Source organism: Crocuta crocuta, unplaced genomic scaffold, assembly GCF_008692635.1.
Source record: "Crocuta crocuta isolate KB4526 unplaced genomic scaffold, BGI_CrCroc_1.0 scaffold755, whole genome shotgun sequence".
NCBI classification, from domain to species: domain Eukaryota; kingdom Metazoa; phylum Chordata; class Mammalia; order Carnivora; family Hyaenidae; genus Crocuta; species Crocuta crocuta.
The window spans coordinates 37706-52181 of record NW_027531305.1 but is presented as its reverse complement, the minus strand read 5'-3'; the positions used below and the strand labels follow the sequence as shown (position 1 = coordinate 52181).

At 39.8% G+C, this 14476-nt stretch overlaps 1 pseudogene; it reads right to left on the bottom strand.

Moving 5' to 3' along the window:
• Positions 1–6618: 6618 nt before the first annotated feature.
• Positions 6619–7579, bottom strand: LOC144237884 (olfactory receptor 7A17-like; annotated as a pseudogene).
• Positions 7580–14476: the final 6897 nt, after the last annotated feature.

Below are 14476 nucleotides of genomic sequence, written 5' to 3'. Positions count from 1 at the left end.
TCTCTGGAGGAGCTCAGAGTCTCAACAGAGCAAGGGATCAAAATATAAATTAATGTCCTAAGCTGAGAGGCACTGACGCCTGTTGAAGACAATACAAACACAGTCAACTCTTCCAGAAGAGATGAGTGAAGGCTGCACAAACAAGCTACTACTTGTCTTGAGTCTTGATGTAGGTGAAGGGGGTAAGAGCACTCCAACAGGGAGTATCCTGGCACCCAATGTGGGAAATACTTCATACTTGCTTCATACTTTCATACATACTTCGAGGGCAAGTCTGACAATTCAAACATGACCCTGAGCAGTTAGACAGCATTCAGGGAGCAGAGATGCTGATATTATGGCTATTGGCTTAACTGCATTTATGAAAACATCTGAATGTTGGTGCAGATTTCAGGACAAGATGTGCAGGATCAAGCTCTCCCTGTAGAAAATTCATCCTCAACAATGTTAGACACATCCTGTTGCTAGTACAATAGTCTAAGAATACTGTAAAATGAAAAACAGGGAATCAATGGACCCCTTTGAAGAACAAATACATAACCAAAATTACGTAAGTTTGCAAGTTGGATGGACCTAAAGAATATTGTACTCAGGGAAATGAATCCATCAGAGAAAGACAAATAACATTTGATTTCACTTGTATATGGAATTTAGGAAACAAAATAAATGAACAAACATGGAAAAAAGAACAACAACAACAACAAAAAAAAAAAAACCAGACCATTAACACAGAGAACAAACTGCGGTTGCCAGAGAAAAGGAGGTTGTGGTTGAGTGAGACAGAGAAAGGGAACTCAGATTACACTTACCTCCATGAGCACCGAACAGTGTATAGAATTGTGGATGCATTACATTGTACCTGTGAAACTAAGATAGCTATGTCTGTAATGTATATTACAATAAAAAAATAATGTTTGGGGAGGAGGAAAATATAATATTCAGAGGAGTTATCACAATTTAAGTTTTAAATGACCAGCTGTCACAACAATACAAACAGATATATAACGCAATGGAATAGGAGGGAGCCCAGAAATAAATCCTCATTCGAACGAATGGAAGATTTTTACAAGACTGCCAGCATATTTCAATGGTAAATAGGCAGTATTTCCAGGAAATCATGATGGAAAGACTGGATATCCACATGCAAAAAGGTGAAGGTGACCCTTCTGTCCACATCTTCAAACATGATCCAAATCAATCACCGATCTAAACATAAGATATAAAACTGTAAATAAACACTTAGAAGAAAACATCCAGGTACATCTATGTGACTCTGGATTGGACAAAGATTTCTTAGATATAACGCCAAAGACATAGGCAGCTGGAGAAAAAAATGACATCAGCGAAATCAAAACATTTGTGCACTGAATGGCACTACTTCGAAATGAACAAGCAACCCACAAAATGGAGAAACTATTGGTGAATCACACACAGCTGACAATAGATTAACATCCAAACTATCTACAGAATTTCAACAATTCTTGGGGAAATAAACAACTCAATTTTAAAGAGGTAGTGATTGGTCAAGTAGGTGTCTCAGTCGGTTGAGCATCTACATTAGATTTCCACTTGCGTCATGATCCCAGAGGTGTTGGTTGAGTCCCTTGTTGGTCTCTGCACTGTGCATGGAGACTGGCTGGGATTCTCTCTCTCCCTCGACCCTCCATCCCACTTACATGCTCTCTCTCTCTTTAAATTTTTTTTCTTAAGGCAAAACTTATTTAAATACCAGTTAGTTAACACACAATGTCATAGTAGGTTCAGATGTACAATACAGTGAATCCACACTTCCATAACACAAACTTAAAAAGTATATCTTAAAAAACTCCTGGTGAGGATGAGGAGAAAGGGGAACCTCTTGCACTGATGGTGGGAATACAAACTGGCACAGCCACTGTGGAAAAGATTCCTCAGAAAGTAAAAAGAGAATGACACTTGTTGCTTTCCCATCAGAAAGAATGAAATCTTGCCATTTGAAATGATGTGGATGGAACTAGAGTGTATTATGTTAAGCAAAATAAGTCTGCCAGAGAAAGACAAATATCCTATGATTTCATTTATATGTGGGATTTAAGAAACAGAACAGACAAACATAGGGGGAGGGAGAGGAAAATAATGTAAGAGAAACAGAGACAGCAGCAAACCACAGGAGACTCTTAATCATAGATAACAAATGAGAATTGCTAGAGGAGAGGTGGATGGGGGGGTGGACAAAATGGGCGATGGGCATAAAAGGAGGCACTTGTTGCAGGCTCATGCTGGGTATTCTGTGTGGACAACAAATCCCTAAATTCTACTCCTAAAACCAGTAGTATACTATCTGGTAACTAACTTGAACTTAAATAAAATCTTGGAAGAAAAACAAAAAACAGAAGTACCCTACAATCCAGAAATCACACTACTGGCTCATTACCCACAAAATACAAAAACACTAATTCGAAGGGATAAATGCACTCCTATGTTTATAGTACTATCACCTACAATAGCCAAATATTGGGCCCAGCATGCTTCTGCTGAGCTACAATAGCCAAATAATGGAAGCAGCCTAAGTGTCCATTGATAGATGAATGGATAAAGAAGATATGGTATTTACATACAATGGAAGAGTATTCACCCATAAAAATGAACGAAACTTCCCATTTGAAACGACTTGGATGGAGCTAGTGAGTATGTTGAGCAAAATAAGTCACTTAGAGAAAGGTAAATACCACAAGATCTCACTCATATGTGGAATTTAAGAAACAAAACAAAGGAGAACAAGAAAGATAGAGAAGAAGCTTATGGTTACAGAGGAGAAGGGAGGAGATGGAGTGAATAGGTGATGGGGATTAAAGAGAACACTTGTGGTGATGAGCACTGGGTGTTTTATGCAAGTGTTGAAGCACTACATTATACACCTGAGACTGATATTCACTGGATGCTAACTATAGCCTAGTTAATTTAAATTTTAAATAAATTTAAAAATAAAACTAATGGGGAGGCTGGTTGTTTCAGTTAGTTAAATGTCTGACTCTTGGTTTCAGCTTGGCCATGATCTCACCATTTGTGAGTTCGAGCCCCCCATGTGGCTCTGTACTGACTGCATGGAGCCTGCTTGAGATTCTCTCTCTCTCTGCCCCTTCAGTCCTCAAGATCCCTGTCTCTCTCTCTCTCTCTCTCTCTCTCTCAGAATAAATAATTTTAAAAAATAAAAATACATGTATAAATAAATAAAACTAATTTTGAAAAAAAAAAAGGAAAAGACAGTGGACTCAAGAATACATAGCAGTGGCTACTTAGCACATGAAAGATGCACAACATGACTAATCCTTACAGAAATGCAAATAAAAACCATAACGTGATACCACTTCCCATACACTAGGACAGCTATTGTAAAAACTAAAACAGAACATGAGTCATGGTGAGGATGTGGAGAAGTTGGAACCCTGTGGTGCTTTGCTGATGAGAATAAAATAGGGCACAGCTCCTGAAGGAAACAGTGTGCCAGTTCCTCAAAAACATAAACATAGAATTATCATTTTTCCGGTAGTTTCACTTCAGGATCTATACCCACTTGTATGCCCCCAGAGGAATGTAAACCAGTGACCAAAACAGATATTTCTACCCCAATGTACATAACAGATTTTTCACAGGAACAAAAATGTGAGGACCACCCAAATGTCCATCAACAGACTCACAAGTAAATGAAGTGTCGTCAACACAGACAGTGGATCATCATTCAGCCTTTACAGTGAAGGAAATTCTGGCACAGGTTACTACATGGGTGAACCTCTCAAACACAAGGCAGAGTGTAAGGATCCAGGCACAAAAAGACCAGTATCATATGATGAGATCTACAAGTGGTACCTAGAGTACTCAGTTGTAGAAAGAGAAGGTAGGATGGAGGGATACAGGGGCTGGGCTAAGGGGCCATGGGGAGATAGTATTTCAAGGGCACAAAGGTTCTGTTTGAGACAATGAGAAAATTCTGGAGATTGTCCGAGGTGGTGGTTGCTCAACTGTGAGAAAATACTTAACGCCACGTAAGTATATTTCAAGATGTTCAAAATAATAAATGTTATATATACTCCACCATGACAAAAAAACATATGAAAAGAGTGACATACTGAAACAATTTCAGGAGTGCATGCTGGCTCAGTCAGTCAGGTGTCTGACTCTAGATTTTGACTCAGGTAATGATCTGACCTGAGGTCAGGTTCCTGAGTTCAAACCCCACATTGGGCTCTGTGCTGGCAGTGTGGAGACTGCTTTGGATTTTCTATCTCTCCCAAACCAGCTTTCTCTCTCTCTCTCTCTCTCCTCTCTCTCTCTCTCTCTCAAAGTAAGTGAATAAACTTAAAAATCATAATTTCAGTGCCACAGATAGTTTAATATGATGTAGAAGAAGAAATCCAAAGAACAAGGAGACAAGGGCATTGTGATGTTTTCACCTTGTGTGATTCAATACCTCAACCCCAAAGTATACGCAAACTAAAGGGTCAGACACCATAAAATTCATAAGGTTATTGAGAAGTACTTTGGGGAGAGCTCTAATGTCTTCCTTGACAAGCCTCGTGTGACAGACTTACCATGGCCATGCTGAGATTGAAATGCCTTTGTCCTGAGTTCAGCCCCTGTTGAACTGCTAGAGGCCATGTCAGCTATCCAAAACCATTCAGTATGGTATTCATAGTGCATATAAGAGTTAATCATTCTCATCCAAATTGGTTGAGCCACAGGGATTTTAGAAAATGGCAAGTTCATCATAACATCTCCATGATACAAAAATGGTGGGCAGTTTCCTAAGGGCCCATCTGATTTGTATAACTAAAAAAACATAAGCAAACCAAAACCAAAACAATAAAAATAAAAAACCCACCTCCAATGATCATGAAGAAAAGATCGACCTGAGTCACCAAAATGAAGGGTCGTAATCTCAATCTATCAGTCCTGAGTATGTTCACTGGTCCAGATCCTCAGTTGATGAAACCATTTACACCACATGGAAGGTTATAAACTTGGCAACAAAGGCTTTACATTTCCTCCAAACACAACCCAAAGGCTCTGAGGTAATGATGCAACCTAGCTTATCATGGGGCATGAGGACTGTGTTCTGAACTAAAATTAGTAGACTGATATTGGCCAAGATGAGAGTACTTATACCATGGAAACTGGCAAATGCTACAAGTTCTCTTCTTTATCCCTTTGATCTTATGTTCTTCCTTTCTTCTTGCTTTCCCTGTTCTTTTCGTCTTTGCTTCTGAGAGATAGTTCCATGAACATTTATCTGCATACTAGTGTTTGAAAGGACCTGTGAACTTTTAGCAGGAAAACTATGAGTCAGGTGATAGGAAATGACCATTATGCCTTATAATCCTAGTGGGGGCCTCTGGGGCCAGGTGATAAGAAGACACTTGTCTTACTCTGTCTCACACAGCACAGGTTAGGTCCATGAGCGTATCCTGCTATCACTGCCTAATTTCTGGGATGCAGCATTAGACAAGGTGCAGGTGACAAGAGGCAGCGTAGCCATATTGCGTGTGAGATCTGTGAAGAGCCTATTATGGTAGGAGGTGCTGAGGGAAATCACAAGACAGTGTTGCTGCCTACCAAAATGTTACAGGAAAAGTAATAATCCATCCCTGGGAAAATCACCAAGAATGACACCATCAAGGCCCAAAATATCAGAAGTTGCAAGTTCTATTACCTTCACACTTAATTTATGTTTTGGACCATGTGAGGGAAAACTAGAGATTGCATAGCCAAGGTGGATTAGTGTAAACAAATCACACAGGGTTCTGGGTGTCTCTGCTCTTGCAGATGTGATCTCTTTCCAAGCTGGATTGACATAAACCCAGGGAACTTGTATATAACCTCTGATAAGTCCTATGGTTTTACTCCAAAAGCAGATACTCTAACACATAACACCTTTCAGTCCAGAGAAGAAGCATCTCACATTCAGTCTACTGCTCCTCCTATCACATGATAAGTACTCAATTTACTATAATATGTAAAAGTTCTTAAAAATCCATGCAATGGGAGCAGTGGGGTGGCTAATTGGTTGAACGTCTGACTTTGGTTCAGGTCATGATCTCACAACTCATGGGTTTGAACCCTGTGTCAGGCTCTGTGCTGACAGCTGAGACTGGATCTTTCCTCTGATTCTGTATCTTCCTCTCTTTCTGCCTCTCTCTCCCTGCCTCTCACAAATGACTAAACATTAAATTTTTTTAATTCAATAATGGAATTTAATGAGATGCCTAAACAGTTTTAATTATTTGAGGAAAAGGAGTTTCTTGGTGGTTCACTCAGTTAAGCATCCAATTCATGATTTTGGTTCAGGTCAAGATCTCACATCGGTGACATTGAGCCCCACTTAAAGCCCTGCACTGATTGCATGGACATGGCTGGTGATATTTCATCAATCTCATTTTGCTCCTCCCCAAAACTCTTACTCTCCATCTCAAAATATATACATAAATTTTTTTTTAATACAGAAGAAATAGTTGTTCATAATGAATGAAAAACTTCTATCAACTGATTACTGTAGGAAGATAGACTACAGATTGTCAGCCTATGAACTGATACAAATATCATGATCTAGGTCTTCTAGAGCTTTAAGCCCTGTTACTCAAGTCTTTATCTTGAAACAAAGAATCCTAAATGCAGAAAATATCTCTCTGCTAAAGAGTTTTCTCAGGGCTTGCTTGATGTCTCTGTTCCGCAGACCATAGATGAAGGGGTTCAGCATGGGCGTCACCGCTGTGAACATCACTGAGGCGATGGCACATGCTCTGGAGTTTTGAGAAGCAGCAGAACTAAGATACACCCCAAGGCTTGTACCATAGAACAAGGAGACCACCGAGAGGTGAGACCCACACGTGGAAAATGCTTTATACTTGCCCTTCACTGATGAAATTCTCAAAATGGAAGTTACAATTCTAGAGTAAGAGGAGAGGATGCCAGTGAGTGGAACAACACCCAGAAGCCCACTTGTCAGATACATGGCCAGGTCATTGAGGAACGTATCAGAGCAAGCAAGTTGGATCACCTGCTTCAGTTCACAGAAAAAGTGCAGGATTTCCAGCTCTGTGCAAAAAGAGAGACTCAAAATCATTAAGTCATGTAGTAGAGAGTCAAGAACACTCAATACCCAGGATCCCAGAAGCAGGATGCCACAGAACTTGGGGTTCATGATGACCATGTAGTGCAGTGGGTGACAGATGGCCACAAACCGGTCATAGGCCATCACTGTCAAGAGTAAGCTGTCTATTCCTGCAAAAACCATGTAAAAGTACATCTGGCTGAGGCAGCCTTCATAGGTGATCACTTTGCTCTGCATCTGGATGTTCAACAGCATCTTAGGGATGGTGGTGGAGGTTAAACAGATGTCTGAAAAGGACAGGTTGGAGAGGAAGAAGTACATGGGTGTGTGGAGGCGGGAGTCTGTGAGAATGGCCAGGATGATGAGCAGGTTCCCAGTGAAGGTGACCAGGTACATGGACAGGAACAGCCAAAAGAGCAGTGATTGCAGCCCCCCCTCTTCTGAAAGTCCCAGCAGGATAAATTCTGTAACCCGGGTTTGGTTTCTTCCTTCCATGTAACTGATGAAAATGGCTGGAACAGAGACCAGGGCATTGTAAAGGCACCAACAAGATCACAGAATTAAAAGAAATGCTGAGTCTTCAACATGCTACATTCTTTAATTCTTACACATTTCCTACAAATGTAGAATATGTACCAGATAATTTCAGGGACTCTCAAATGCTCCAACTCAAACTATTCCCAATTCTTGTTCTAAATCAGAATAATTTTTGAAACACTCTTCTCCCAGTAAATTTTCTGAGACTTTTTGTATTCCCTCAGCAAAATTTAACAAATTATCTTGTGACAAATACCGCTGAAAGCATGGCAAAAAGTAGTGATGGGTGTTTGACCTTAACAAGACTGTGTCTTTGATCCATGTGTGCATCAGAGGGAGGAATAGCATATTAATAAATGAATAAATGATGTTACAAGTGGTGGTTACAACTAATAAGTAAAATAATTTAGGTCAAAGTAATCCTAGGTGAAAGGAAAACCTGCATTGTGTCATGTCTGAGCAGGGGCTTCCGACCTGGAAAACTAAGTGATACAAACCATGTGGGTAACTGTGAGAAAACCAGGCAAGGCAGAGAAAACACATGTGCAAAGGTCCTGAGTCGAGAACTCACCCGAAACCATCAGGCAACATCAAAGACAAAGCTGTGAGCAGAGCAGGTAACACAAAGGGAGTAGGAATTGAATGAAAAAAAGAAAGAGGAATTCAAAGCCTTCTGCATTTATGGGAACATTCTAAGTCATGGACAGCTCAGTTCACTGTCGTTTTTATATGTATATGTTATATATGATGTCTGTCTACAAAAAGATACATTTTATGTAATGTATACAAATGGAACATAATTCATGCTTTCGGCTATGTACCTCACTAATAAATTCTCTTTTTACTATTCACACACACACATCCACAAGGAGTGCATGTAGGGAGAGAGGCAGAGAGAGAGTTTTTCGTTATTGTGGTACTGTGTACTCTTGTAGCTGAAGCACAACTTTTCAGAAAGGAGGGGACAGGAGACACCATAAGTCAAAGAGCTTCTTTCTCCTAGGAGAATCGCATTTTATGATGTAGGCATTCCAGAAGAGTACTCGTGGCTAAGGGTCACTAGAACCACACAAAATTACAATAACATCAATCTTCCTCAATCTCTTCCAAAAAACTTCAAATGGGAAACACTTCCTACTTTATTCCTTCAGGCCAGCATTGCACTAATATCAAAGCCAAGAAGAGACATTGAAAGAAAGGTACAGAACGATATTGCCAAGGAATATCGATGTGAAATCTTTGACTAAATACTACCGATTCAAACACAGCAGCCTTTGATCATGATGTAGAAAAGGATTATGCATCTTGACCAAGTGGGATTTATTCCTGGAAACAAATCAGAGTTTAACCAATAAATCTCCCTCAGTGTAGTAGAAGACATTAACAGAATAAAGAATAAAAGCACATGAGTATCTTAACAGATGGTAAATAATAAGTGACAAAATGGAGTATACCTTAATAGCATCATTCAAGAAACTAAAAACAGAAGGAAAGTTCCATAACATGAATAGGTCATATGAAAACCCACCTCTAAAATCGTTCTCAGCAGTGAAACACTGAGAGCGACCTCTCAGAGAAGACAAGACAAGCATGTCTGCTTTCATATCTTTATGCACCAGGCAATGCATGTTCCAGACAGAGCAACTAGCCAGAAAAATAAAAAAGAAAGAAAACATAAGAAGGAAATAAAAGGCATCAAAATTAGATTGGTATGATTTGTCTTCACATCGAAGGTGACCTTATTTTTAAAGGATAGCATTAGGGGCACCTGGGTGTCTCAACTGGTTAAGTATCCAGCTCTTGGCTTAGGTTCAGGTCATGATCTCACAGCTTCATGTGTTTGAGCCCCCATCGTACTCTGTTCAACCAGTGTGGAGGCTGCTTGGGATCTGCTCTCCCTCTCACTGTCCATCTCCTACTTATGCTGTTTCTGTCTCTCTCAAAATAAATGAATAAACGTATAAAAAATTGAAATAGCATTAGAAACAAGAAAAACTGTTAGAGTAATAAAAAAATTCACCAAAGTTGCAAAATATAAATCATGCAATATATAACTCATGTAGCCAATGGAATGAACGTACCATGAGGGGGAAAAATCATTCTAATCGTATTTCAATTGTGTGACACAATCTCATTGAAAGAAGTGGGCAAAAAAGTGTAGAAAAACAAGATCTGGGAAAAGAGGAGCNTTAAGCTTCTCTCTGAAGCCTTCACTGACTCCCGTGAAAGAGTCCTCTTTGTGAAAACAACTACAAATAAAATAAAGAGACAACGTCTGGAAACCTACTTCCACAGATTTCAATACAACCTCTCACTATCACATTTAGTTTTTTACATCTCTCACTCTATTTGTACAGTGAGAATTTTGAGAGAAAAACAATGTCCTCGTCATTTATTAATTCCAATGATATATAATAGTGTCTAACACACATTAGTTGCTAGAAAAATATTGGTGAATTCCTACCATTTAGAACTAGTTCAACAACGCTAAACAGTCATTCCCAAAATGGAAGGACCCGCAAAGAAAACAGAGGAAACACTGTTGAGAGATGAAGGAGATTGACGAAGCACTAACCTTGGAGGAGACAGATCAGGGAGAGATGGTTCAGCGTATCCGGAGTTTCACTCCAGAATCAAAGCCTTATGGGCAGGGCTTGCCATCACTAAACTCTCCTTAATTAATTGTCCTTGTTGGTGTCCCAAAATAACCCCCACACAGGGGTTCCATCCCTCCATAACACATCTACACAACCCTTATGAAGATGCTGAGGCTCACCCAGATGTTAACACAGAACAGACTGAGGTCAATGACCCAGTGTCTCCCATGGATGATTGATGTGGTTGGAAGTTATGGTCCCGGCAAGGGAAAGGACATGGCCCCATTTGTGAAGGCTCTAGAACACACCTATGTGTTCATATCACCTGAGATTACAGGAGTCAACTTCCTGGGTGAAGCGAAGGCGTTTTCAATTTCTGTAATTGTAGGGAATAAATCCCATGAGTCTCATTAAATAAATAATATATTATTTCTCTTTCCCTTATGAGACTAGGGTCTCTGGAGCTAGGAGACAAAAATAGAATGCAACCTCATCACACAGTTGGGACACAGACTTGGAATTCCCTGAATGTCTCTCATCCCATGAAACTCTTATCCCAGAAGGAGGTCCTCTATCTTTACAGGTTCTCACTGATAAGTCAGAGCACCCCATCATAAGTATCCAACTCTGGTTTTAGAGAATCCTGTGTTCCCTAAGTCTCTTCTTTCTCCTGTCTGTCCCCATTATGTTGACTCACGATCATGCAATTCCCAGCCCCTAAAGCATTTCGTCTTTTCTCCTGCTTCTCCTTTCTCCATCAATGTAGGCTATGTCTGCTTAATATCACTCAACCATCTGGTCCTTGAAGCATCTTACTAACACTTCATTAGCAGTTGCTTTACAGTAAGCACTAAACTACAGAAAGTGAAGGAAGGAAGGTGGAAGAAATAGCCTCCTCTCTGGAGGAGCTCAGAGTCTCGACAGAGCAAGGGATCAAAATATAAATTAATGTCCTAAGCTGAGAGGCACTGACGCCTGTTGAAGACAATGCAAGCACAGTCAACTCTTCCAGAAGAGATGAGTGAAGGCTGCACAAACAAGCTACTACTTGTCTTGAGTCTTGATGTAGGTGAAGGGGTAAGAGCACTCCAACAGGGAGTATCCTGGCACCCAATGTGGGAAATACTTCATACTTGCTTCATACTTTCATACATACTTCGAGGGCAAGTCTGACAATTCAAACATGACCCTGAGCAGTTAGACAGCATTCAGGGAGCAGAGATGCTGATATTCTGGCTATCAGCTTGACCACATTTATGAAAACATCTGAATGTCGGTGCAGATTTCATGACAAGATGTCCAGGATCAAGCTCTCCCTGTGGAAAACTCATCCTCAACAATGTTAGACACATACTGTTGCTAGTACAATAGTCTAAGAATACTGTAAAATGAAAAACAGGGAATCAATGGACCCCACTGAAGAACAAATACATAACCAAAATTACATAAGTTTGCAAGTTGGATGGACCTAAAGGGTATTGTACTCAGGGAAATGAGACCATCAGAGAAAGACAAATACCATTTGATTTCACTTGTATGTGGATTTAGGAAACAAAACAAATGAACAAACATGGAAAAAAGAACAACAACAACAACAATAACAAAAAACTAGACCATTAACACAGAGAACAAACTGCTGGTTGCCAGAGAAAAGGAGGCTTTGGTTGGAGGAGATGGAGAAAGGGAATTAAGAATACACTTACCTCCATGAGCACTGAACAGTGTATAGAATTGTGGATCCATTATATTGTACATGTGAAATTAAGATAGCTCTGTCTCTAATGTATATTTTAATAAAAAAAATAATCTTTGGTGAGGAGGAAATATAATACTCAGAGGAGTTATCACAATTTAAGTTTTAAATGACCAGCTGTCACAACAATACAAACAGATATATAACGCAATGGAATAGGAGGGCACCCAGAAATAAATCCTCATACGTACGAATGGAAGATTTTTACAAGACTGCCAGCATATTTCAATAACAAATAGGCAGTATTTCCAAGAAATCATGATGGAAAGACTGGATATCCACATGCAAAAAGGTGAAGGTGACCCTTGTCTCTACATCTACAAACATGACTGCAAATCGATCACAGATCTATTCATAAGATATAAAACAGTAAATACTAACAACTTGCCTAAAGNAAAAAAAAAAAAAAAAACTGTAAATAAACACTTAGAAGAAAACATCCAGGTACATCTATGTGACTCTGGATTGGACAAAGATTTCTTAGATATAACGCCAAAGACATAGGCAGCTGGAGAAAAAAATGACATCAGCGAAATCAAAACATTTGTGCACTGAATGGCACTACTTCGAAATGAACAAGCAACCCACAAAATGGAGAAACTTTTGGTGAATCAGACACACATGACAATAGAATAACATCCAAACTATGTACAGAATTTCAACAATTCTTGAGGAAATAAACAACTCAGTTTTGAAGAGTTAGTGATTGGTCAAGTAGGTGTCTCAGTCGGTTGAGCATCTACACTAGATTTCCACTTGCGTCATGATCCCAGAGGTGTTGGTTGAGTCCCTTGTTGGTCTCTGCACTGTGCATGGAGCCTGGCTGGGATTCTCTCTCTCTCTCGACCCTCCATCTTACTTAAACGCTCTTTCTTTAAAATTTTTTTAAGGCAAAACTTATTTAAATACCAGTTAACACACAATGTCATAGTAGTTTCAGGTGTACAATACAGTGAATCCACACTTCCATAACACAAACTTAAAAAGTATATCTTAAAAAACTCCTGGTGAGGATGAGGAGAAAGGGGAACCTCTTGCACTGATGGTGGGAATACAAACTGGCACAGCCACTGTGGAAAAGCGTATGAAGATTCCTCAGAAAGTAAAAAGAGAATGACACTTGTTGCTTTCCCATCAGAAAGAATGAAATCTTGCCATTTGAAATGATGTGGATGGAACTAGAGTGTATTATGCTAAGCAAAATAAGTCTGCCAGAGAAAGACAAATGTCCTATGATTTCACTTATATGTGGAATTTAAGAAACAGAACAAACATAGGGGGAGGGAGAGAAAAATAACATAAGATTAAAACAGAGACAGCAGCAAACCACAAGACTCTTAATCATAGATAACAAAGTGAGAATTGCTAGAGGAGAGGTGGATGGGGGGATGGGCAAATGGGCGATGGGCATTAAGGGAGGCACTTGTTGCCATGAGCACTGGGTATTCTGTGTGGCCAATGAATCCCTAAATTCAACTCCTAAAGCCAGTAGTATACTATACGGTAACTAACTTGAACTTAAATAAAATCTTGGAAGAAAAACAAAAAACAGAAGTACCCTACAATCCCGAAATCACACTACTGGCCCATTACCCACAAAATACAAAAACACTAATTCAAAGGGATAAATGCACTCCTATGTTTATTGTACTATCACCTACAATAGCCAAATATTGGGCCCAGCATGCTTCAGCTGAGCTACAATAGCCAAATAATGGAAGCAGCCTAAGTGTCCATTGATAGATGAATGGATAAAGAAGATATGGTATTTACATACAATGGAAGAGTATTCACCCATAAAAATGAACGAAACTTCCCATTTGAAACGACTTGGATGGAGCTAGTGAGTATAATGTTGAGCAAAATAAGTCACTTAGAGAAAGGCAAATACCACAAGATCTCACTCATATGTGGAACTTAAGAAACAAATCGGTGACGGGGATTAAGGAGAGCACTTGTGGTGATGAGCACTGGGTGTTTTATGCAAGTGTTGAAGCACTACATTATACACCTGAGACTGATATTCACTGGATGCTAACTATAGCCTAGTTAATTTAAATTTTAAATAAATTTAAAAATAAAACTAATGGGGAGGCTGGTTGCTTCAGTCAGTTAAATGTCTGACTCTTGGTTTCAGCTCGGCCATGATCTCACCATTTGTGAGTTCGAGTCCCCCATCTGGCTCTGTACTGAGTGCATGGAGCTTGCTTGGGATTCTCTCTCTCTGCCCCTTCAGGAAAACTATGAGTCAGTTGATAGGAAATGACCATTACGCCTTATAGTCCTAGTGGGGGCCTCTGGGGTCAGGTGGTAAGGAGACACTCGTCCTACTCTGTCTCTCACAGCACAGGTTAGGTCCATGAGCGTATCCTGCTATCACTGCCTAATTTCTGGGATGCAGCGTTACACAAGGTGCGGGTGACAAGGGGCAGTGTAGCCACATTGTGTGTCAGATCTGTGAAGAGCCTATTATGGTAGGAGATGCGGAGGTAAATCACAAGGCAG